We start from the raw sequence: 27265 nt of genomic DNA on the forward strand, positions 1-27265 counted from the left end.
CAATGTAGGGAAGAGGCCATCGGGAAGTGTGGACCCGTTTGTTGAGCTCCCTGAGGTCAGCGCAGAGTCTCCACTGGCCGTTTGGCTTCAATATTCCCAGCACCGGATTATTGAAGGTGCTGTGGACTGGACGGATTATTCCCCGGGACTCAAGGTTCTTAATTATTTCAGTAAGGGACTCCATTGATGCGAGAGGCAAGCGATATTGCTTCACAAACACTGGAGTCATGCCAGGGTCCGTGGGGATTGTTGTGGTGTGGATGTCGGTGCGACCACAGTCATATGAGTCTACCGCAAAGAGATCTTGGAAATCCAAGAAAACTTGTTTCAACTTTTGCTTTTGTTCCAGAGTCACACAGGCATCAGCTAGGTTGACTCTCTCTTCCACCATCTGCCTGAAGCCTGGAAAGACTTCTGGTTTGGCTATCTCAGCGGCCTCCTCCAACTGGGTGGAGAAGTCCCTGGTCAGAGTGCTGATTTGGACCGGAGGCTTCAGGTGGGAAAGGCAGCCCTCATGTACCTGGAAAATCACCTCATCCCTCCTGAAGTCACACGTCACATCTTCCTTACCATAGGGGCAGGAAGTGTACACCAGGAAGTTCCCCCCATGCCGGGTGAAAATCCTGTCTGGTGTTGTATTGTCCTCACTGTCACTGTCAAAACAGTCCTTAGGGATTGGTCCTAACAGTTCATTTCTAAGATCAATGGAGAAATGTCGGTCATCAACCGCCATTCCAATAATGGTGCCTGCGGCTAGAGTAATACTCTTTAAGTCGCTGTTATCCACCTCTATTAGAATGGGGTCATGTTCTATGTTGACTAATGGAGTCGGGTTTACCCCCAACCCTTGCTGTTGGAGAGAAGCATTTAGATGTATGTAAGCATCAGGGTTTTTCAACTCTTGTCCCCTTTTAACTTTCACTTCCAGGGAGAATTGTCGGGTCCTTTCTGGGATGGTGACTTCCTCTTTAACCTGAATTTCAACTGCATAAGGTAGCAATTGAGCTGACCTAAATGCTTTTTCTGGATCATCAAAGCCCATGGGATTATCCGCTAATCGGGACCAAGCTTTGAAGTTTATTAGGTCCAAACTAATGGCAAAGCGATTGAGAATGTCACTGCCTAAGTAAAAGGCGGCAGTGACGTCTCGCACGACCCAACAATTATGGACTATGCTCTTGTTGCCAATGGAGATTTTGAGCATACACCTGCTTGGCAGGAGATGTTTGGAATTAGGTGCTTCCAGGTCCATTTCCCATTTGTCTATCAGTTTGAAGGTGGGAATGGCTGGATCTTTTGGGAGTTGGCGAAACATGGCTTCGCTGATGAAGCTCTTACCGTTGTTCACACACACTCGAGCGAGAACAGAGTCCTTCCCATCATTTAACTGAACAGGGATGAACAACTGCTCTCCAATTTGCTGAATATCAGCCAGGCTCTGAGCTGATTTCACATCTTTCTGGACTATAGGAGTGGGAGTTTCAGATTGTGGATTAGTATAGAATTTCAGAGTGTTTCCTTCCAGCGTGGAATACCACTTTAGACTGGAAGGAAGGTTGATTTTCAGAAATAGAGAGGACCCCCCATCACCAGTCTGTTGTCCTACTGCTATTACTGTCACGTCTGGAATTTGGCTATTCTGGAAGTGAAATTCTACTTGGTCAGATTTTTGTTCAACCATGTGGCATGTGCCGTTTAAACTAACATGGTTGACACTCTGTTTTAATTTTATTGGTCGGCTAGTCTGGGTCCAGAGGACCTTGTTTACGCAATCTATTAGGGGTGACAACCTTCTCAGGAGGTCATTCCCTAGTAAACAAGGGGTGCCCTCTGGGGTCACAACTATGACCGGGTGTTTCAGCTTGTGTCGCCCAATTTTAATGTCCAAATCTGCCGTCCCCTCAACGGGAATTTCCTTCCCGTCAAAGTTCTGTAGTTGTCCAGGAAGAGAGGTGAGAGGAATTTGGTAATTCTCTCCCCTTCCTGCATTCAGTTCGTCAAAGGCCCTTCTGGACAGAAGGGTAGCTTGAGATCCAGTGTCCACCAGTGCTGAGATTGTACCCTGCCCCTGTACTTGTACCGGGGCATAATATCTTCCCTCCTTCTCCTCAAGGGGGCACAGATAATGTACATTTTTGGACAACTGGTGGGCTAATTTTCTGGTTTTGGACATCGCTAGCGAGGAGATTTGGGCAGAATTCTGTGGAGAGTCTTGGGAATCTGAAAGAAAAAATTTGCAACTGGAGATCAGAGCCATTGTGGGTTCCCCTGGCTCCGTTTCTGGCCCGCCCCCCCCTTTTTGGAGGCAGTCGCCAGGATGGGTTTGAACCAGGGGATTTTCTTGCTGTTGGTTCTGGGATGAGATGGTGGGCGGCGGTAGCTCAGTCTCCACATCTCCCCAGTCTGGATTTGCATCCCTAGGGACCCATTTTTCTTTGGGAGGAGTTCCCCCCTCTCTGAAGGAGAAGATCCTTTTCCCAGGATCCTCTGAGGATCCCTCTCCCTCAAATTGGAAGATCTGTACCTCCTCCTCAAACTGAGTCTGTTTGGGTCTTTTGTTTCTCCTACCCCCCCTCTGCTCCTTAGGAGGCAGACTTTCAGGGGCAAGAGATTTTGTTTCCGGTTCCCGGGTTTCCAGGGGCTGTTTACAAGTGAGGAAGGAAGCTTCCTCCAAGGCTTTACACCCCCCTTCCCTTTGTGCCTCCTCCCTGGGAACCGGTGATTTATCGGGGTGCTGCCCCCGTAATTTTTCTGGAGCATCAGGTCCAGAGTTGGGTGCGTTCTGCGCCGGCATGCTGATCTGAGGGTTCTGCTGTGCCCTCAGTATATGACCCATATCCCGCGCCATGTTTTGAACCTGGCGCTCTAACTGGGAAACCCGCTCAGGCTGATACGGGGCCCTGTTTTCTCCCCTGGGCTGATCCCGGGAAGGGTAGCTGTCCCTCCTCTGGTAGTACCCCTGGTTGGGAAGATTTTGGTACCCCTCCACCCTTGGCCTCCCCCTCCCGGATTCAGTGGTCTGGGCTCAGGGAATTGGGGAAAGAAGGATGGATGGTTTTGGGGCTGAAAGTCGGGAGGATATCTGGGGAAAAAGTTCTGCCCAGGGTTTGGTAAATTTCTGCCCTCCTGTGGGAAGTTTGGAGGGAAGTTCCCTGGGTTAGGTGCTTGGCTGGATCCCCCCCCTTGGGCTGGAGGAGTCCACACATAACCCAGGATGGGTCTGTTACCTTTGTAGCGAGGACTTACATAGTCAGGAGAGCGAGGGACCCCATTTGTGGGGCTGCCTCCCTGGCTCCCTGTCTGTGACTGGCCCGAGGACCTTCTGGGCCTAGCATTATTAGGTGCAGGTAGGTTTTTAGGGCCCCCCATCTCCAGATCCAAAACGGGGGTGACCTTTACCTCTGCCACCTTGACAGCAGCAGGGGTGCTGTTGGCTTTGGGGTTTTTCTGGGCATTGCTTTTATTTTCTATGGGCTTCTGCACCTCATAGATGCGGGTAGCCTGTTCAATGACCCAGTCTAAAGATCTTTTCTCGTGAAAATCCCTCACGAGCTGGGTCATGATATATTTGGGCAAGGCATGGAAAAACGTGTTTATAAATTCACGGCTATCCGTGCGCACCCTTCTTGTGGTCTGTGCAAAAGCCCGCTTTAACTCCTGCACAAATTCTTGTGGGGCCTGATCCTCCCCACATTGCAAATTGTAGGCTGCCTTGCGAGCCTCTTGAGGATTTCTGTGAACAGAAAAATGTTTCAGGATGGCCGCCTTATAGGTGGACCATCTTAAATGATTTTGGTCCTCCAGCCCCGCAAAGAAACTGGAGTATTCCGGGGAGAAGGTCCACTTTACATATTGAATGCAGCTTTGGCTGTCCTTCAAATGGAAAGTCTCCATCATTTGTTCAAACAACTCTAAGTGCTCCCAAACAGAATACTTAGCGTTCTTATGGTAAGGCGTGATGACGCTCCTGATCGCCTTAATCTGCTTTAAGGGGTCCTTGAGCAAGGCCCTTTTTGCCTTATTGGCCTTTTTGGTTCGGGTAACCCTTGTCCATTCTTCGTCGGACTCAGAGGCACTGCTCCCAGAGGTTCCCGTCTGTTCTTCCAGGTTTTCCCGGATTCTGCGAGCCTGGGAATGGCTGGCAGAATGTGGGGACCTGGTCTCCTGTGTCCTGCGCAGTTCAGAGGAGTCTTCAGATTCCTCCTTGCTGTCAGGATTTGATGGGTACCCCCTCCACTGACCTAACTGGGCAGAGGTTTTCAGGATGCCCTTAATGGGCCTACTCTCCTGGGGTTCCCCACTGAACTGTATTGTACTTGGGTGCCCATACCCGGATGCCCACCCCTCCATTCCTGGATGGTACTGGCCTATGAGCCCCATGCTTCTGGCTGGATAGTAATCTGCCATCCCTGTGGCCCTGTGCTCATGTGCGCCAGGGGACATGGGGGTGGCAGAGTCCAGGGACTGAGAGGTATGAGGGCCTCTGGTACTAGGGCTCCTGAGGTTATGCTCCGGAGTTTCCATTTCCCAGCGAACCTCATCTCTATCCGCCCCTGCTCCCTGTTGCAATGCAAGAGCCTGCATTTGTGCCTTCAGTTCCTCAGTTAAGGCCTTACTCGACTCTATCAGTCTCTCCTGCATTGCTACCTGCTGTTGGAGCCTATCATTGTGTTGACAGAGGGCCTCATTTTCCCTCTGTGCTTCCTGGTTGGTCCTGGAGAACTGGGCCAGTCTTTGCTGCAGGAGGGTTACCTCCTGAGCTGTGTCCCTATTGGCCTGCTCCTTTCTTGCTAGAGCATCCTCCACCCTCCTGGTGTGCTCTAGCAAGTTCTGGTTTTCTTTTTGGAGGTCACCCAGTCCCTGGTGGGCCAGGTGATTTTCTTCCATTTTCCTTTTTAAATGGCAGACTTCCTGGCCTAAGGCGTCTCTTTCCTGACTAAGAGCCTGCATTTGTGCCGCCAGGTCGTCCCTTTGCCTTTGGAAGGCACCAGCTTTCTGGCGCTCCTGATCAAACTCTGCCTGGATATCCAGGTCTTTCAGGATCAGTTTATTGCTCTCCTCTTTCTCTCTGTCTAGTTGGATTTGCAGGGTGGCTACCTGCTCTGTGCATGCCCTGTTGAAATTGATCTGTTGCTCCAGCTTTTTCTGGCTCTGCAGTAAGGAGTCCAAACTGTCTTGGTGCTCCTTCTGCAGGGCCAGAAATCTAGTATCCTGTTCTGACTTTTCCTTTTGCAGCACATCCATATCCTCCTTTATTTTAGTAATGTCCAGTCTGCTGTCATTTTCTGACTCCTGGCTCCTCTGCAGCCTCTGCTCAGAAGAGTCCAGATCAGATTGGACCTTCTGTAATGCCATCTGTTGCCTATTTGCCAGATTTTGGCTTTCAGCACATCTATCCTGCATGTCTCCCATATATAGGTACAGGTATGCTGCTATCCTGGCGATCTTATTGTGTTCCTCTTTGGCTTTAGGAGCCATATATAGTTCACTCAGGGCCACATGTAAGGGACCCTGATCTCTATATATATGTGACCCTGTTTCAGTGACCTGTTGTGTGATGGCCTGCAACCACACATCCTGGCCCTGTTCGGTCCATTCACCTCTCACAAATAGCTTATGCAAGAGGTGCTCTCTGGCTATTTTCATGTCTACTAAGGTCGTCATTCTAGAGATTGGTCTCTGTCCTGACTTACAGAAGTTAGTATTTTATTTTTGCAGAACAGAACTTTTCTTGGAGTGTCCCTTTTGAGGAATGCTTCACAGCGTAATGCAGCGTGGTGATCCGACCGGGTGTATGTATCCCGTCAGTTAGCACACTGTATTAAGCTGCACAACTGGTAAATCTAACCCAACGTCTCGGCTCGAGCCCCCACTTTGTAAGAGGATTCAATTCAGCACTACAGCCAAGTTAACGCCTAGTCTAGAATACTGAATGAAAACCCTTATTGATATATCTTTAGGTCCAGTTCATGCGTTCTGGATGACTACCCTTGTATAACACCCCTCTCTTGGAATCCCCCTGACCCCACTGAGCCAAGAAGTAATTCTGTTTTGCAAGTTTAAAAGGTTTTTTTGATAAATTAAAATATATATCACACTTTTTAATAAATTAATAATTGAATATCACACTTAATCTGATATGGTAAATATTAACAACGGAGAATCTGGCACTAGCACACTTCTTTAATCACTAATGAGTTGACATGAAATGGATAAGGTAGCACACTGGTAAATAGGAACAAAAGTATAATGTGGTAGAGGATGCTTTATGTAGGCTCAGGTGGATGCAATATTCAATGAATGCAGTACAGAAAATACGCAATATGATTTCAACCAAACAATGTAATCACTTTTCTCTGGCTACTCCCCTCCCCCCCTTGATGCAAGGCAAGGAAATGGAAGGAAAACACACAGTTCTCAGAAATGCAATCAACTGTAATTCAGTTCAATCCAGCAAGCTTAAACAGAAGTTTGAAAACACAGGCAAATGCTTTGATAGGTGCTAGCAATGAATGAGAATATGCTGGAAACGCTCTTAATTCCCTTTTAGAGGTTCAGGATGAGTGGTATCTAGTTAATATTAGTCCAGGCTCACACTAGCAATGATGCAGGGATAGTTAGCAGGTTAAACGAATTTCTGGCAAATGAAATCAGGCAGCAGCAGTTTTTTTTACATGTGAAGAAATTGCAAATCGCGGCAAAATTCGCGGATGCGCAGAGCGCTATTACAAAGGAACCGCAAGGACTATCTCTACCGTTTTGGGGTCCTAGGAAAGCCTGGGATCTCAGCTTCCAAATGAAAGTTATTGCAAGTCTCTAGCCCAAACGGTTGCGGAGATATGAGTAATTTAGTAAAGGTCGTTTTTGGTTTTGTAAATTTTAAACGCACACTTTTTCAAAATGACAAATTTTACTAGAAATGACAGGTGACAGATAGGAGGCAGTTCTACTTAGGTTAAATAGATTGAATTAGATGAATTTAAACTAAGAGATGTGTTCTGAGTTTTGCTAAGTACTCACAAGAGATTTTGAACAGGAAAGCGACTTGGTCACGATCTTCAGTCTGGTCAGGTCTTTCCGGATTCTGCTCACAGCGCCTGGTCTGGTCTCGGCTAGGCACAGCACTGCTTTCTCTCTGGTCTGGTCTCTGCTAGGCACAGCACTGCTTTCTCTCTGGTCTGGTCTCTGCTAGGCACAGCACTGCTTTCTCTCTGGTCTGGTCTCTGCTCTGGATAGATTGAAGTCTCTAGTTTGGCTTTCTGGAGTTTGATGGAGGTAAGTATGGATTTTTCCGGCAGGGCTTCCAGCGGCAGATGAAATTGAATCTCTCTATGTGTCCTGACTCTCTGCTTTTATCTGTTTCTTGAGAATGGGTGTGTGTGTTGCATCACTAGACTTGCCCCTCTCATTCGTCATTGGTCAGGCTTCCATTCCTCCGCTTGATTGGCAAACTGAACTGTGAGTCAGATTGATGTCATTTTATGATCTCTTGAAACAACCTCCCTTATCATCTGTGCACCCAAATATATATATGATCAAAATCCATACTTCAGAGTTACACAGTTGTTTGAAATTACATATACATGGTGTGGCTGAATTTAGCCATGTCTATGTCCAAATCTGCTCATTCTCGGAGCTTGCATTCAAAGAGTGTACATAATTGACTTTTTAACTGCTTTTTCAATTTCCGACATGGACCCAACTTTACATACATGTGTGCAGGGGGTAGGGACATTAACTGATGAAGTTTCAGATTTTTAACATGCACACATTTAGAGTAATATCCACTTTTCCGCTAAAACCCCCCTGAACATACCACCGGTTCCTACCACGTCTTAAACTGTGGGCAGAAAAATCACAAGAATTATGGTATCATTTATAAAATTTTCACATGTCCGCACTATGAATTATCCCCCTTTTTATAAAACCATATCCTTGCTGCAGGGGTGTGTCTTTTCAGGTCACATGGTACAGAAACCAGTCTTTCCAGTTTCTGCCAAGCCAGCTTGCTTCTCACAGGCAGTGCCCCTCCCAGCTTCTCCAGGAGGAAGCCACTTTTTACGACGTCTGTAATAAAAACCTTTGCCTGAGTGGAGAGGGCTTTGTTCACTCTCTGGCAGAGCACAGGAAATTCAATTATCAGATAGATGGCATATCCTTATTGTGGGCAGCAAAAGGAACATTGGCCTGGGAACATAGTTGTGACTCAAGTTTCACTCCTGATGGGATCCGTTGCTAGGCAAAATCAAGTTCCTTAAGCCAGACCTTCAGCTAACTTTTTGTTGCTTTTAAAATAACTTTTAATTTTACACATGCAGCTAAAATGCTGATTCTAAGTGCAAAACTATGACATTTCAACAGTTACAAAGGCATGTGACACCAAACATAGGTCACTCATTTAATTTAACATTTTCGATTTTGGTGGTTTTAAATCCAGTTGCAGTTAGGCTTAAGCTGCTGACTCCATAGCATTTTTGTTATAAGCATTGTTTTTGGGCTCTTCATTTCCCAGATTTTGTAGGCACACAAAACTCCATTCTGCCAAATGTCTGCTGGTGTTCAGTGATTATTTTGCACATGTTGCAAGGTTTGAAATAGGCATTTTGCTTGCCTTCAGAAAAACACCCAGTGGGTTTTAAAACGCCGGCTTTTGGATAGTGGTGAGTACTGGTACTGCACCCATTTTTGGGATTTTCTTGGATTAATGCATTCTAAACAGGAATGGTTCTTACATGGTAGTAAATCCTTGCTTAACATTGTTTTGATGGGGCTCCTTACAGTAAGATGGTTATGTGGAACCCCACAAAAAGGGTTGAATCTTTAAAGTGGTCCAATGAGTCACGATTTCAGCAACTTTTTGACATCAGTAAAAGTGGATTTTGTTAACAAAGACCTTTCTTTACCCTGGTGGGTGGCAAGTTAGGTAACCATTTTGGTGTGCGCACAACTGCGCAGCTTTCCTGGATTTCGGCGCACATGTGGGTTTTCCGCCATCTTGAATTTCCTAAGCCCACAGCACCAAATGTTGTAGCAGGGTAGCTTAAACATGGGTCAGGACACCCTACAGGCTGTAAGGGTTAACGGCGCCGGTAATGGTGCTGGTGCCATTAACCCCTTACCGACGCATTACGAGGTCCTTTAGCAGGTCCCACTAAGGGCGGCTGGTTTTACCAGGCACCCTTAGTGGGAGCCGCTAAAGGACCACCATGCTACCAACGGGCCCATTATTAACGGGCCCATTGTTAGCATGGTCCCCATTCCCATTGAGCCCTTTGGGGGCTCGAATGGGAATGAGGATGGGTTCCCTGAATGGGGAAATACCGGGTCCTCCAAGGTTGGAATGGCCTGGTAATTCCCCATTCAGGGAACCCGATCCCGGTATGTGGTAAGGGGGTAGCCAAGGCACTAATAGCGCCATGGCTACCCTCCAACCTCGTAATGACCCCCTATGTCTAAGAAAGTCCATTGCACTTTCCCCCCTTCCCCTTCCCATGCACTTGCGCGATCTGAAGGACACCTGGCCTAGTAGGATCGCTGTCTCGGTCTTCACTCTGTTCCCCCTTCTTTGCCTCATCGCACCTTGAAACACTTGTGTATAGGCATGTTATAAATGCCATATCATACCATATCATATGATGCTGTGCACATGTGCTATGATGCAGTTTACGACCTGTTTGAGGAAGCATGATTGTGTAGTCTGTGAAATGCACCCAACAATGGCTGTGTTCTATTGGAATGTGCCAGTCCCCAGGAAGTGAAGGGCAGTTAGGAGTTTCACCAATGGTGGTATTGGCTGTGAGCACATGGTTGGGGACACCAGGTCGTTCTCCCACTCCCAGGCCAATTCAAGGATGACATGTTGGGTGAAGCAGTATGTGTTATACACTTTGCCATCAGGCATATCGAACATCGTTGTGTGTGTATGGTAGAGTCTGACCCTCCTCCTCCTTCTCCTCCTCCTTCCATGAAGCAATAGGTCTGCGAGCAATGCAGGAACGGGCATGGTCACGACATTTCACCACAATTGCATGGCGGTTTCTAAACCTGACATTGCATGGCTCAATCTCACTTTGTGGCTGGTCACGGGTGATGGTAAAATTTGAATCCTTTTTGGTTTGTGCAGATGCACGAGTGAATCTGTAAATATGGATTTGTTTGCACTTCATGGGGCGTGTTTGTACATTTGCACGGTGCCTCCCTCCCCACGCCCGTGTTATCCCTCATTTCGGTACTTTAATTAGGACGATTGCATATTCCACCCCCTTCTTGGTCTTTGCACTGGCCATTCCCACAGGCCTTGTGCAAGACACACGGACATGGCGCATGCTGCTGGTTACCTGCACACAGGCCGATCTGGTAATCTGTGGATATAGTTTTGCATGCCACATAGTGGACTTTTTTGGTGCAAAGTACTTTTGCACTGCGCAAACCTTTCTGTAAATCAGGCCTGGTGTTACCAGGATGGGCTGATGGCAGTGGATATTTTCTACTTTGTTTTTCACTTTTCTCACATGCATTTTTGCATTTTACTGTATAATTCTATTTAGAGCGCTTGGTACTCTAAAATGCCTCAGCCACGAGACTAGCACACGTACTTTGGCCATTTCGTGACTTGGCCATCTTTCTGTCCTCTCAGGCCCATAATTGCTGTATATAGGAAGCCATTTCCTGGGCAAATCTCCTGCTTTCCCAGGCAAGCTTTTGGTCTCTGTGTGTGGCCGACTGTTGGCACTGGGTCTGCCTGGATCCAGTTCATATCCAAGCCAAAGGTTGTCTGTTGCTGTGGAGATAAGCTATTCAGAGGATGTCCATTATTGAACAGCCCTTGACAGTTTGAATGTTGCAGTTCCTTACCTTTGGCGTGCTTGGTGTCGACTACAGCTGTAATCCTGAATAAAAGGAGGACTCCTTGAGCTATTCGACAAATTAAGGTTGGAGCCAAGACACCTACGTAGAAGTGCATCCCACTGATGACCCAAGGAAGACTGTTGCAACCAAACAGTATTGTCTCCAGCCAAGTCCCATTGAAGTCATTCTTTTCTCTGAAGAAGGCTCTTGTCAGTGCTTCGACCCCCGGACATGTAGCAATAACCTGACCCGAGCTCGGCTCAAGTATCAATGTCTCTCGAGCCTTTAGAAGTGTCCCCATACCACCGGTGTACTGACCAGCTCTTTCCTGGACTACCTTGCTGCATCAGTCACTGTTCAGAGTTCAGCTTTGGAACTCTGCAGAACTTCAGCTTGTGAGGTAAGATGCCTTTCCCAGAAGTTGCTGCCTTCCAGTCTGAAGAGTAGAGGTGAAGGGCCTGATCCTTTGTTCTCCCAAGAGGATTCCCTGTTGCTGCCTGATCATGGTGGCCACCACTGAAACCTGCCTTCTTGGAATACTGGACATCCCCTGAGGCCACCTGCTCTGTGTAGATCCCCATCCTGTTGTGTCAAGGTTGTTCAGCTGTCCAGTCTGCATTTCAGTCTTGTCATGCTGACTAGCCAGAACAAAACCTTATGCCAAATGTGATTTCTGCAAGCCTGGCCTCTAGACTTCCCTCGACTGGACAAAGCCTTGAAGTAAGTGGACCAAGCAGATTTGGGAACCACTGAAGTGGTTGCAAGAAGAAATTGGAGTAAGGTGGGAGAGTTTGTATACCTGTTCCTTACCCACCTACTGCCATAGGGTTGCATGGGTGCAAAGTCCTATCCTTACATCTCCCTTGCCTGGCCGTGATCAGTGAGGGTCTGGTTAGCGATGCCCCCACCCGCCTCCCTGACTGGGCTACCCCTAGAGTGGTGGGATTTGGAGACCATTGTATATGAACTTTACTTATCTTGTCTTTCTGTTTCTGGAACATTTACCAACAGCCCGTGACTTTTCCAACACTTGCTTGAATATCACATAGTGAACCATTGTGACTATTTAAAAGTGGTTCTTGGGGAACTGGTGACTCCTAGGGCACTAGGCTCCATCTCCTAGCAGGGCAGGATTTATTGAGAACTATTGCCACCAGACTCGGAATAATTTACCAGCGCCTGACTTGCCGGTAACACAAGTCCTATTGGACTCTATGGGAATGGGGATCAAGGAAGCACCGGCACCGTTCCTAACGGTGCTGGTGTTTCCATGATAGTCTGCCTACTGTGGCCGCTGTGGCTGGCAGGGTCAGACCTGTCTGGCACAGCAGCTCCGGCAGGCGTACTTGTACTTTGCCGGTCCGGAAACAACGGTGCTGGTAAGCTTACGGGCACTGTTGTTTCCGGACCGGCAAGGTTGTAATGGGGCCCAATTACTCTATTTCTCACGTGTTCTGAATACCACTTTGCCGAATAGTTTTGGGCCAATGCTTTTTCTACTTTTTGGCTGCAAAACTATAAATGGAAAGTTTAGGTTTCGGATATGGACGGTGTCTCCCCCTGCTCTTTGCAGCAAACAAAGTGGTATAGTCGGCCAAAATGAATTCAAAAAAGTTCTTGTCAGCGAAAATAGGAGAGGAATAATCATAGATCCACAATTACCCATATCATTGTTATGTAAAGTGGACTACAAAAAAAGAATGAAAATTGTCATTTGTGGAAAGCTAGTAAGCAATAATCACTCTCAAGCCCTCAGGCTGTCCTCAAATAATTCATTTGCAGTAAGTGATCAGCTATGAGACAGCCTGTGGGAGGTAGCAGTGCGCGGTATACATCAACATAACATACCATAACTTAACATGCTAGTAGTGGACATTTTTATGCATTGAGTTTTGTCCCACATTAGTTTGAGCAGCAACTTTGTAAAATCTTTTTCTTAAAAGGTTTGACTCCATGTAGTTTGAGCCGATAGTCTTTATACAAGTTTTTGCAACCAAAGTACATGAGACTTCTTGGTTTATTAGATCATGTGCAGAAAATAAAGGTCTTCCACCTCGTCATTTGGTCCTCGTAAAGCACAGCTACCAAAGCCAGACCATGCCTCCTCACATTTAACAGTCCTACTTTATGCTTGAAGGTGGTTTTAGTTCCTCCATCCTCCAAGCTATGCTGTCAAATGGGGCGTGTGGCTTTTCCATTGGGCAAGTGTCTGACTTATAAGACCATTGGCATTCTAATTAAATACATTATTATTAATAACGGTATTACCCAGTGCCACGTGACCTTACATGTTTATTTTTATTTGAACGCCAATCTTAAATTTGCATGGAATAGACAACTGATAGTGCCTCAGGCTTAGCACCTAAGGAAATATGGTCACAATAGTGAGGTGCTAGTTGATAGGTGGCCTCTTGCCAGTTTGTTAGTTGGCACGAGTAGTCCCCCCCCCCTCCGAACCCCCAGGAAACTGTATATGGGTATACATGTTGCGGATGGATTTTGTGTGTTTTTAGCCTCATTTTTAGACATGTCTCATAATGTGTTTTAGAAGATGTTTTATGAGGTTTTATATGGATATTATGTGTTTATTTGTAAAGTTATTCTGGTACTAAACCAACAAATAAATAATGATAATAAGTAATTAAAGAAATTATGTGGAGATTTGTCTTGAATGCAATCTATTTTTCAAGGGTGAAATTCATTCTCACATGATATTGTTTGGAGAAACATTTTGTGAAGGAGAACACAGTTTAAGCACCTACGTTTTCCTATCAAAATAAATAAATATGATTTCCGTATTCCATTGTACTAACAACCAATCATCAATTTGTTACCGGTCACCACTGATTCATGTGTAAAAAAAAGGGCAAGTGGTTTAGTTAATAATGGGCTGCACAGGCAATCTTTCTTGTGTAGCTATTGAAAAATGCGCCTGCAACATTTAAAATAAGACATCAAGTCAACATTTCCAGTTACATTTTCAATTGAAATATTCCCTATGAGTGAGGGCTCAGGTGTTGTTGGAGCCTAAATTGCTGAGTTCAGATTGTTGTTTGCTATGGTAGCAGCATGATTGCTAAGGGATGGGATGGGGATGGCGGCCACTCCTAGCAGGTGCACAGATGGAGATTTTGGATCCCTATAGCTTTTTAAAGCTGAGACCTTGTTCTGCGTCTAAGTCGTGTGGTCGCCCCAATAGGGAGTAAACACTCTGGATGAGCTGCATGCAATGTGGATTCCAGGGATTAATCCAAATGTATGTGTGAAGACGGAATTAACTCACCGCTTTTGCTTCTAGCAACATGTGTTCATATTAGAAAATAAATTGTGTTCAATGGCAGACACCTACCTACTCTTGATACTACAAAAACAATGTTTATTTACAGCATGAGGTTCACAATCACTTAAGGCCATGTGGATACATTGTATATAAGCTCGTATTTTATGTGATATTATTGTTAGTTTGTGCTTTCTAAGTTTGACCCATTTTATTTTCAACATACATTTTTGGATTAGGATGATGATGATGATATTTAAATGGGTTAAAATAGGTATGCATTTTAATTGTAGACTTGCTTGAATTGGAACCGTTTTAGCATGAGCTTGCTTTAGGTACCGCGTCAAAGTGAATAGCATTGCTGCATGTTTTAGCGTTTACTTTTTTTGGTTAAATTAAGCTGCAGTGTTTTTTTTAAAACAAATCTTGCAGAGAAAATGGATTGTCATGTGTTGAATGGAGAGGAATGTTTTCAGTTGTTTCCTTGGCTGCTTCTTAAGTCAAGATGTCTGAAATGCAGTGAACATCAGTAGTTATTGACTATATATAGTCTGAAAGTTCTGATTAGTTGAGAGGTGGTCAATAATAACTTCTGTGTGATAATTAATCCATGCAAACTCTCATAGCGTGTGGCTGGGAAGTTAGGTTTTATCTTTGCTCTTAATGATTTGAAGGTGTTACATAATTCAAATTAGAAATGGTACTCCCAATATACAATGGGCCGCATTACAACTCACCCGGTATGGAAAAGGGTGGCGGTAAACCCGCCGCCACCGTTGTTTCCATACTGGGTGATCACAACTCCTGCAGACGGAGGCGTCAATCCCGCCAGGTCTGACCTATGGGACTCAATGGGAATGGGGATTTACACCATTCCGCCTCTGGAATTCCCGGGTCACCAGGGTTGTAATGCCCCAATAATTCCGGGAATCACGGAGGCGGAATGGTAATACGAGTCCGGCAGTAACCAGGCAGTTTTACCGCCTCAGTTACCGCCGGATTCGTAATGAGGCCCAATGTCATACATGTTCAGTTCATTGCTGTACATGCACAAAATGTTGAAGTGTATATATTTGTGGTCACACAAAGACAAACACAACACACACCCACACTAACATGCAATGTTGTAATGGCTTTACAGAAGTGTTGCACAACACACATATTCCATATGTGCAAAAGCCAAGACTTCTTGGTTTTTGCAACACTTGTATGGCAGTTTGTTTAACCCAATGTGCTTAGTAAAATCATATACTATCATGATGGTGACTTATGGGTTATAACAGAAGATCTCCCCAATTTGACTGTTAACTCATTATATTCTTCAAAGCACTCCTCAATGTTGTTTTCGTGGGATGGTGAACTTGTTAGCGTGTCTTCTGTAATACCTATGGGTTTCGTGTTTCAACCTCCCACCAACTTTCTTGTTGATTTAACTGACAATGCATCTTTCATTGCCATGCCGAATGTTACATCAGAATCAACAGAACAGTATCTTAATGTGCAAAGTATCTCCTTGTAGGGAAAGCTCCAATTTAATCTGAACGGATATTCATTCTTAGCTCCTTCGTCTCTAAAGTGCTATAAACAGTGCACAGGACTGTATGACAAAAATACAGAATATCTGTCATGATCTCTGCTTCCAAAAGGTCAGGGTTTTCCCAACTCCCTTGAAAGCAGATCCATAACCCAGGTTCCGAGTGCCAACCAGTCCCAATTGGGACCTTTTGGACCCAGTCCTGGCGCCAGTGGCACCAGGCTCATAAATATGCCCAGTCCCAGCGCTGGAAGCGCCGGGCTCATAATGCTTGGGTGGACTTACCTTCAGCAGACCATGCTGCTTACTTGCCTGCCAGTTGAGCCTCTGATCCTCTTCTGTTTGGAACTACTTTTCCTGTTGGGTGGGGCTGGAGCCACTCCCTAGATTCAGAACACTGGAACTCTTCTGGAAGGCAGGAACTCTTTTCTTACCAGGAACTCTTTTCTTACTTAGGCGTGGCTGTGGAAGGAGACACCTAAGCACTACAGGAGGCTATTTAAACCACACCCGGTGGATGAATCTTGCTTTGCGTTATTCTGCAACCTCTGCGGCAGAACGCTCATCGTGTCTTCTGCATCCGGTCCTGGGCCTAAGGAAAAAGGCTTACCATCCTGAATCCAGTCTTCAGCAACACCTCTAAAGACAAGAAAGAACAGGTTAGCATTCCGGCATCTGAAAGGCAAAGGCTTACCATCCTGAATCCAGTCTTCAGCAACACCTATAAAGACAAGAAAGAACAGGTTAGCATTCCGGCATCTGAAAGACAAAAGTTTACCAACTCTTCGCACGCTCCGGAGGCCTTCGGCGCTGCATCCCGCATCTGAAAGACAAAACAAGGTGCGTTTAAAGACATTGGGGAACTTTAATACTCACGTGCCATTACTCCTTTCCACATCTAATCCAGTGGGTATTCCGGCACCCTGCAGCCGCTCCGAACTCGTACCTGCAAAATAAAAAGACAGTTAGAGCGCATAGTGAAGCAGGCAACAAGCGCTTACTTACGTGCTTCCAGGCGCTTCTATTCATCACACGGGCTCCATCTTCAACTCACTTCAGCCCGTCATCCGCCATCGCCGGAACCCTGCAAAACAAGAGACATCATTACTAAAGACTTTAAAGACATTTGAATGACTCGAAACTTACCGTTCGTGCAGTAAACGACGGACAGCAGTCCTCTGAAGTCAAGAGGCCTGCGCTACCTATCCAGTGAAGAAACTGGTTACAGCACCCTGCCCCAAGGCAGATGGAGAGCTCGGCATTCACTTACCTAAGGTGAGAGCGTTAACCTTTGGGGGTCTACAGGAGAGGAGAAGAGGAAAGAGATAGGGACACCCCAATAACCCCAGTTCATTAACCCCATATTTTCTATCTGCAGACATCTTACTCTACACGTCAGGCATACAGTGCACAGAGGTCCAGCCCAAAGAGCCAACCGGGTGCTACACATCACCTTTGAAGATACGGTAGTCGCCCAGTCAAGACCGGCGCCTCTGCGAGAATCAGGTGAGCGTTACAGAACGCAAAGCCTACCGCAAAACTCTCACCCAGGCGCTATGGAAACCTCGGATACTGACCCCCTAGCCCGGTTACTTGGGGAACTAAGGGCAGAAGTGCATGCAGCTCGTCAGGAAACGAATGCTCTAAGAAGGGAACTAATTATTTCCAAGGAGAGAACAGACAATCTTGCTAGACAAGTGCTACAGTCACAAGCCGGACAGACCCCGTTACCCGCATCAGGGGCAAATCTTCCTTCAACATCCTCTATGAATCCAGTGCAGATCAACCTACCTGGGAATGTACCTCTGGCTCCGCCCGAACGATTTTCTGGTGACCCAAAGAAGTTTGCAGTATTTATCAATCAGTGCCGGTTGCACTTCTTATGCCGGCCAGCAGCCTTTCCAACTGATCAAGCAAAAGTAGCTTTTGTACTTTCGTACCTTAGTGGCAATGCGGCAGACTGGTCGATCCCTCTAGTTAATCAAGATGATCCGGTTCTCCATGATTTTCAAGCCTTTCAGCTTAGTATGGAAAAACTGTTCGCAAGACATTCACAGGGGCAGGCCTTGGACAATGAGCTTCTTTCGTTGCGACAGGGTAATCAAGACCTTTTGGCTTATATTGCATCTTTCAATAGACTAATAGTGGAAACTCAATGGCCTGAGGACAAAAGGATTACGCTGTTTTATAGAGGTCTACGTGGAGAGCTCAAAGACGTTTTAGCCCAAGTAGTGAATCCCCCACAAGACTGTTCGGATTATATAGACTTGGTCGTTCAAATAGATCACAGGCTGCAGAACAGGAAGGCCGATCGTTCCAAGTTTGATGCTCGAGTATTTTCCAAACCGCCAACTCCTTCCAAAGGAGTAGACTCCGGGGAACCCATGCAAATAGGGGGTCTGTAAGGTCCTCTAACACAAAGGGAGCGGGAAAGGAGAAAACAGTTGCAATTATGCCTATATTGCGGAAACTCAGGGCACTTTCTTCGAGACTGTCCGGTGAAACCTGCCAAGAAGGCAGTAGGAGCTGCAGTTACCAAAGTTACAAACTCTGAGCAGGGAAACGACCTCGCCCGACAAGAATAGAGGTCCTCTTGCCGAGCGTGAAAACCAGTTCCGTGACCTCGCATTTCGTGTTACCTATGGTCCTCATTAGCCCTGATAATCCGGATCGATTACATGCAATTGAAGCTTACGTCGACAGCGGTGCCATCGGCAATTATGTGGATCATGAAATGGTTTTGAGGATGAATCTAACTCTTTGTCCCAAGGCTGTAAAGGACGTCATTACTACGGTGGATGGTACGGAGATAGCCTCCGGGCCAGTAACGCATACCACTCAAGAGGTGACGCTAGTAAGTCAAGATGGACACCATGAGAAGATCGTGTTCGATGTGATCAAGGCCCCTCAGTTTCAGATTATTCTAGGAATACCTTGGTTAGAGAAACACAATCCTCTGATCGATTGGCGAGCAAGAACGGTCCACTTTCCAGAATGTGTCTCTACTTGTCACCCTCCACCTGGTGTTGCACTGGCCGCAATTTCTTCAGAGACTCCCCAGTTACCTCCCGAATACCTAGAATACCAAGATGTTTTCCGGAAGGATCAGGCTAACTCTCTACCTCCTCATAGGTCTTATGACTGCCAGATAGACCTGATACCTGGATCAACTCCTCCTTGTAGTAGAATTTATGCCCTCACCGAGCCTGAGAACCTTCACCTTCGACAATACCTGGATCAATACCTGGCAAATGGGTTTATTCGTCCTTCCAAGTCCCCTGCTTCTTCAGCTTTGTTCTTCGTTCCAAAAAAGGAAGGAGACCTTAGAACTTGTATCGATTATCGCTCCCTGAACCAGATCACCGTTAAGAATAGATATCCGTTACCTTTGATCCCTGAACTCCTGGACCAAGTCAGAAAAGCATGCATATATACAAAGCTGGATCTTAGAGGAGCTTACCACTTGGTACGAGTAAAAGAGGGCGATGAATGGAAGACGGCCTTCCGCACCAAGTATGGGCTATTTGAATATCAGGTCATGCCCTTCGGACTTTGCAATGCCCCGGCCGCCTTTCAATATTTTATGAACGATGTCCTCAGAGAGCTCATAGATGTATGTGTTGTTGTTTACATTGACGACATCCTCGTTTATTCTTCATCGGAATCTGAACATCGGAAACACGTGAAAATGGTCCTCGAAAGATTGCGTCAACACAAACTTTTCGCTAAGTTGGAAAAATGTGTTTTCAACGTGACTGAAGTTGAATTCTTGGGATTCATATTATCACCTGGCGGAGTGCGTATGGATTCAAAGAAGGTCGATGCAGTTCTCAAATGGCCATCACCATCCTCCGTAAAAGGTGTGCAAAGCATGTTAGGCTTCGCTAACTTTTACCGCAGGTTTATCCCCAAATTCTCTCGAATAGTCCAGCCCATCACTGCCTTGTTAAAGAAAAACAAACGTTTTGAATGGTCTACCGAGGCGGAACAAGCTTTCCAGGATTTGAAGACTAAATGTATCTCTGCACCAATCTTAAAACACCCTCGCCCCGAACTCCCCTACATCGTGGAAACTGATGCTTCAAGCCTTGCCATGGGGGCAGTTCTATCACAAAAGGACCCGGTAACCAATCAGTTGCATCCCGTGGCATTTTGGTCCCGCAAATTCTCGCCTCCTGAAATCAATTACACGATTACTGACAAGGAACTTCTGGCTATCAAGTCTGCCTTTAAGGCTTGGCGGCATTATCTGCTGGGGGCCCGACACACCGTTACTGTGATTACGGATCACCGAAACCTGCAATATTTGAAGACCGCAAAAGCCCAATCCTCTAGACAACTCCGTTGGGCATTATTCTTTGCCGAGTTTGACTTCATAATTACCTATCGACCTGGTACAAAGAACGGTAAAGCCGATGCCCTTTCTCGGATGGGAGTGGAAGAACACTTGGTCAACCCTAAACCTGTACCAATCATTCCCGAACAAAGAATTCTGGGTGTAATCGCCACAGAATCCATAGAGGAAGTTAAGGATAAAGCCAGGCAACTTGTAACTCCAGCAGACATACAGAATTGGCATCTGCAGGGAAAGGACTTTGCAGTAAAGGACAACTTATTGTATTTCCAAGAACGATTATACCTACCCAGCACAGATTTACAGAAAAAAGTAATCTCTTGTTATCACGACTCTTTAATGGAAGGTCATCCCGGTATAGCCAAGACCTCAGAAAAGATCAAGCGCTACTTCTGGTGGCCGTCTTGGAAAAAAGATATCAGAGACTTTATAATGTCCTGTGGAGTATGCGCCCAAAACAAGAGTCAAAAGGAAAGACCAGCAGGCCTCTTACGCCCTATTGACATCCCACCTCGCCCTTGGCATACGCTTTCTATGGACTTCATCACCGATCTACCTCCATGCTCCGGATACAATACGATTCTAGTAATCGTGGACTTATTCTCCAAGAATGCGCATTTCATTCCGCTCAAAGGCTTGCCAACAGCAGCAACTCTGGCCCGAGAATTTCTCGAAAACATCGTCCGACTGCACGGTTTTCCTTCGGTTCTAATTTCGGATCGAGGTAGTCAATTTATTTCTCATTTTTGGCGAAGTTGCTGTCGGTCGGCTCAAATTGATGTGAGACTATCGACCAGCCACCACCCTCAGACCGACGGACAAACCGAGAGGACCAATCAAACTCTGGAACAGTATTTACGCTGCATGCTGCAACAAACTGAAAAAACTTGGAAAGATATCCTTTGGATAGCCGAGTATGCCTACAATAACTCTGTCCATTCGGGAACTGGGAAAACCCCGTTTTTTCTTTTGTACGGCAGTCACCCTTGAACCTCGGAGTTGGATCCCCTCCAAGATCTTGAAACACCAGCAGTAGACTACCTGCATTCTACAATCACCCAAGCCTTTAAGGAAGCTGTTTCTCACCTTCAAAGGGCTAAAGAACAATACAAGAAAGGAGCAGATCAACATCGGAAGGAAGCCCCTCACTATCAAGTAGGGGATCAAGTCTGGTTATCCACCAAATATCTATCTCTAAAAGGGCCACGCACATTCAACCCAAGATACCTTGGTCCCTATTCCATCACTACCATAGTAAACCCAGTAGCGGTCAAGTTGGACTTGCCCCCGCACATGAAGATACATCCGGTCTTCCACGTCTCTCTATTAAAACCCGTGCAACCTCAAACCCGACTAACCAAATCTCCAAAACCTATCCTAGTGGATGGAGAACTCGAGTTTGAAGTCAAAAGCATTCTGGACTCCAAGATCTCCAAATCTAAACTATTCTACCTAATTGACTGGAAAGGCTACGGCCCCCAAGAGAGATCCTGGGAACCTGCTGAATATGTCCACGCTCCTCGCCTAATCAAAAGATTTCACCGAACATTTCCTGACAAGCCAAAACCCCCGGAGAAGCCCGGTTTGGGAGGGGCCTTGAGGGGGGGTACTGTCATGATCTCTGCTTCCAAAAGGTCAGGGTTTTCCCAACTCCCTTGGAAGCAGATCCATAACCCAGGTTCCGAGTGCCAACCAGTCCCAATTGGGACCTTTTGGACCCAGTCCTGGCGCCAGTGGCACCAGGCTCATAAATATGCCCAGTCCCAGCGCTGGAAGCGCCGGGCTCATAATGCTTGGGTGGACTTACCTTCAGCAGACCATGCTGCTTACTTGCCTGCCAGTTGAGCCTCTGATCCTCTTCTGTTTGGAACTACTTTTCCTGTTGGGTGGGGCTGGAGCCACTCCCTAGATTCAGAACACTGGAACTCTTCTGGAAGGCAGGAACTCTTTTCTTACCAGGAACTCTTTTCTTACTTAGGCGTGGCTGTGGAAGGAGACACCTAAGCACTACAGGAGGCTATTTAAACCACACCCGGTGGATGAATCTTGCTTTGCGTTATTCTGCAACCTCTGCAGCAGAACGCTCATCGTGTCTTCTGCATCCGGTCCTGGGCCTAAGGAAAAAGGCTTACCATCCTGAATCCAGTCTTCAGCAACACCTCTAAAGACAAGAAAGAACAGGTTAGCATTCCGGCATCTGAAAGGCAAAGGCTTACCATCCTGAATCCAGTCTTCAGCAACACCTATAAAGACAAGAAAGAACAGGTTAGCATTCCGGCATCTGAAAGACAAAAGTTTACCAACTCTTCGCACGCTCCGGAGGCCTTCGGCGCTGCATCCCGCATCTGAAAGACAAAACAAGGTGCGTTTAAAGACATTGGGGAACTTTAATACTCACGTGCCATTACTCCTTTCCACATCTAATCCAGTGGGTATTCCGGCACCCTGCAGCCGCTCCGAACTCGTACCTGCAAAATAAAAAGACAGTTAGAGCGCATAGTGAAGCAGGCAACAAGCGCTTACTTACGTGCTTCCAGGCGCTTCTATTCATCACACGGGCTCCATCTTCAACTCACTTCAGCCCGTCATCCGCCATCGCCGGAACCCTGCAAAACAAGAGACATCATTACTAAAGACTTTAAAGACATTTGAATGACTCGAAACTTACCGTTCGTGCAGTAAACGACGGACAGCAGTCCTCTGAAGTCAAGAGGCCTGCGCTACCTATCCAGTGAAGAAACTGGTTACAGCACCCTGCCCCAAGGCAGATGGAGAGCTCGGCATTCACTTACCTAAGGTGAGAGCGTTAACCTTTGGGGGTCTACAGGAGAGGAGAAGAGGAAAGAGATAGGGACACCCCAATAACCCCAGTTCATTAACCCCATATTTTCTATCTGCAGACATCTTACTCTACACGTCAGGCATACAGTGCACAGAGGTCCAGCCCAAAGAGCCAACCGGGTGCTACACATCACCTTTGAAGATACGGTAGTCGCCCAGTCAAGACCGGCGCCTCTGCGAGAATCAGGTGAGCGTTACAATATCTATGTCTGAAGATTCCTTCTGCTTGCAATAATATTCTTAAAAAATATCCACCGTTTTGGCGTTTCATTATGGCGTACGTGGACGGCCATCCTTACATGCTTGCAATAATCTGAGATATGCACCTGTGTATATCCCTTCACATTCACTAACGCAGGCAAAGTGTCATGTCTGCATATCATTCTTTGTGGGCACGGTGCTGGGTGAGATGTGGTGCAGCATATCCCCAACAAAGATGGCAGCTTCCACATTCCAGACTTCCTGCCGTGAGTGAGGATGCGCCATCGGTTCAAAAGTATTTCATAACCTGCAGCCCGCGCATCGCGACCCATTCGTTACCTTGTTGCATTACGCCGGCGCTTCTTGCCTCTTTGTGTCAGTGTTCCTTCAGTGACACTTTGTTTTCATTCTTGCCTCGTCTCCGCTGCCCATTTCCCAGTGCCTGCTGCTGCTTCCTTTCACTGCCTCTCTCCTTCCCTCAGCTCATTCCAGTGACCGGGTGGATCTCTTGAAGCCTAGTTCTCCACTTCATTTGTCAGCTCAGGCCCCAATCCTTGGACTGTTACAATTTACGCCAGCTGAGTTAGAACCTTGCACTCTTCTCTAAATGTCATCTTATGGAGAGTGTGTTTTCCCCCTTTGGGTTATTCCCCAATACTGAGAAACTTCTCTGGTGTCACTCACTACCACCTGTGCTTGCCTACACCAAAAAGTCTACCAACAATTGAGACTATTGTATTTTGCAGATAACACAAGGAGTAGTTCACACCTGTGTGCAACATGTACGCCTGACTTTTCAATTACATTCAAAACATGCCAGTGTCACACATACCACTCAGTCAGCACAGCGAGCAGAGCGCTTGCTTTGACATCCGTGCAGATCCTACCGATGAAGATTCGAATCCCGGCAGGGCCTTCCAAGGTCGATAAATGAGCACCACACACTGTGGGTAATAAGCAGTGCTCAGATGCCTGAGGGTTCGTAGCGCTATATAAATGCTAAATTATTATTATTATTATTATTATAAACATAAGTATGCAGTAGTGTTGCATACTAAAATGCATGTTCATAGGCATCAACAGGTGAATTGACTAGCCTATGAAGGTGCAGGTCATCAGCAACACCACACACCTAGAAATATTCACCACCCAGCAGACAGAAAGCACTGACAAGCCAGGCCACAGTGTATATCAAGCCAGTGTGAGAGTCATTGGGCCACATTACGAGGTTGGAGGTAGCCATGCCGTTTATACCGGCATGGCTACCCCCAAACTCTGGGTCCCGTGAAAGGGGAATTACCGTGCCATTCCGACCTCGGCGGGCATGGATTGCGCGGGACACAGAGCAGGTACGCACCCATTCCCATTTGAGCCGCCATAGGGCTCAATGGGAATGGGGAGGATGTTAGCAGCTGTGTCGTTCATAACGGTACCATTGCTACCATCCTGTTCTGCTCGCGGGTGCCGCACTACACGCCTAGTCTGACCCGGCGTGCAGAGCAGCACCCGCGAGCAGAACTCGTAATGTGGCGGCATGGTAACAACGGCGCTGTTAGCACTACCAGCGCCGTTGTTGCCTTACCGCCACAATCGTAATGAGGCCCATTGTCAAGGGAAGCAAAATACATTTCAATGAGCTATTGGCAAGTATCGACCGATTTTTCATCAGGAAACATGGTATGTCACAATGGCTGTATGGGCACAATCTAACACAAACAAAAAAAGGCAAGCATGTTGCAATCCATTACAGACCAGCTGATTTCTTTTTTTTTTTTTTTGTTTTGTTTTATTGGTTAATCATAGGTAAACCTTTAACAAACCTCAAATAAGAGTCCGAGGAACAAGAGTCCAGAGTTCCTCTACTAAAGTATTATTTGAGTTCCAATCGGTTTAGTTATCCCTCCAATGGAAGTCTTTACCGCAACAGATGCACCCCGTAGTCTTTAGGGCTCCTATCTCTCTCCTCCATTTCCGTTTCTTCCTGGTCCAGATTTAGGGATTCGACAAACTTTAGTGCATCAATAGTTCGACCCACCTTTTCCGCTGTTAGAATGCGTTCCCAGTATTCTTCTTCTGTTTCCATCGTGATGTTACTTATATAGTTGCCCAAAAACGCTAATCGCTTTGGTACCAGAACCGGGCATGTTAACATCACGTGTCGCACTGATTCAAGTTGGTTCTTCATTTTGCAGAACCTGCAGATCGCTGATGCTTTTTCAATGAGCCGTCTTCTCAGCTTGACCTCTCGGGAATACCAGATATTTAATCTACATCGTAATAGCTGTAGACTTCATAGCCTTCACACATAGGGGCTTCACGCAGCCACGACTCCTGGATCGAAATTAGGTCGTAGTCAGCCAGGAAATCACTTTCCTTAGAGAATAAGTGTTGAAAGCTTCGGGTATTCCATGAGGCACAGGAGACAGATCTTTGCTGGGCCTCCTCACTCTATTGCTTCTTCTTAGTGGTGCTCGTATTCTTTGGTTCAGGCCGCTCATTCGCTTTCAGGCCTTTTTTGTTCAATGTAGAATTACCCTTCTTTGGGTTATCCGAGTTGTCCACCGTAAATTTCAGATTTTTCAAATTCTCATCTGAGAACTTCAGCGAGGTGGCATTTGCTTTCTGAGATTTAGCATCACTCTTTATTTCCACCTCCTTCACTTTGTCACTTAGTTTTTTGGGCCTTTTCCCCAACTCCTCCATATCTCGTCCTTTATTATTATAGTCCTTCACCATGTATTTTTTATTATTGCCGTCCTCCATCCCCACTTCCCTGGGTCTCCCTTTGCCCCTTGTTGTTTCTTTTGGATTCTTCAGTTGACTACTGCAATCTATGTCCTCCAGTCGATAGCCCTTTAGTTTAAGGCAATCTTCGGCCTTTAGGAATTTTTGTTTTACTTCCTTTGAGACGAGATGTAATATTACTTGATCCATCCTTCCTTCTTTTGGGAATTCCACAATTCTTATATCGTCAGCTGAAATCGCTCTGAGCGCTGGAGTTTGTTTGCATAGAAACATCACGTAGCATCTATTCAAGAGGACCTTCCTCGGCCCCTTCGATGTAATTCCCAGTTTCACAAAGTGGTCTTTGGAGGAGGGTGTTTGCTTATCAGTTAACGACTTTCTACTGTTCTTACTGCCCATACGATCTTTTTCTCTACTGTGACTTCTGTGTTTTAGACTAGGCTTCCTTGGTTCAAAGTGGACGGTTTTTCCCTTATTAACCAACTCCCTCCTTTTGTCTTCTAGTGTTTTAAACCTCGAATATTCTATTTCCATGTCATAATCACTCCAAGGCGAAATCATACTTTTTTCAGTTTCTTTCCTAGATTTACTAGATCGATCTTTTTTTTCTTTCTTTTTTCCTGTCTGCTTGTCCTTCAGATGGCAATTCAGCTCGTCCCTCTCCCAGTTGTCAATTGTTTTCCATTCTGACGGCGTGATGTTTCCCCTCCCCTCTTCATCGCTGTTATTTGAGAAAAGTTTGATGAAATCACTCAAAACGGCTGATTGTTCCAAGTCCTCCGTTTTTTCATCTGCTGATGCCACAGATGTTTTAGATGCAGTTTCCCCCTCGGCTTCTCTGCAATCCAAGACACCCATCACGAGTTCCCTTCTTGGCTTCTTGGTACACTGTGGGTTTTCCCTTCTCGGTGGTGTTCTTAGATTCCTCAGGAATGCTCTAGATCCATTCACCTTTCGTTTAAGTGTTTCGTTTTTGGTTTTTTTCCCCTTTTCTTTAAAATTGTTTGCAGGCAAGGTTTCAGGTTGATGTTCCTTGGATTTATTACCCGTACCTGCAAAGATAGCAAAGCTCAATTGCTCTTTTATGGGGGAATTGTCTTGTTTTTGGCCCTCCTTACTGCTCGGGGAGATAAGAATTACATCTCCACATCGCAGTTCTGGTTCGATGGGCTTAGTGACTTTTCCTTGTTTCAATTTCATTGGCCCATTACCTCGGTTAGGCTGTTCTACAACTTGCAGGTCCAATTTACTTTGTTTATGCTGGGATCTCATCCATTTACAGTCTTCTAATACTGCTTCCATAAGGAGTGATTTATCACTAGCGTCCCTTCTGGCCAAGTCACCCAGACGATTTTGCCAAGTCTGAGTTTGTTCTGCTTCTTTATCTACTCTTGAGTTTAAATTCTGTAGAGAGAGACCCGTTTGCCGATTTGCTTCCTTAATTTGCAGAATCGTCGTGGTTACC

The sequence above is a fragment of the Ambystoma mexicanum genome, chromosome 1q, assembly GCF_040938575.1.
Source record: "Ambystoma mexicanum isolate Mex_15411 chromosome 1q, UKY_AmexF1_1, whole genome shotgun sequence".
NCBI lineage: Eukaryota > Metazoa > Chordata > Amphibia > Caudata > Ambystomatidae > Ambystoma > Ambystoma mexicanum.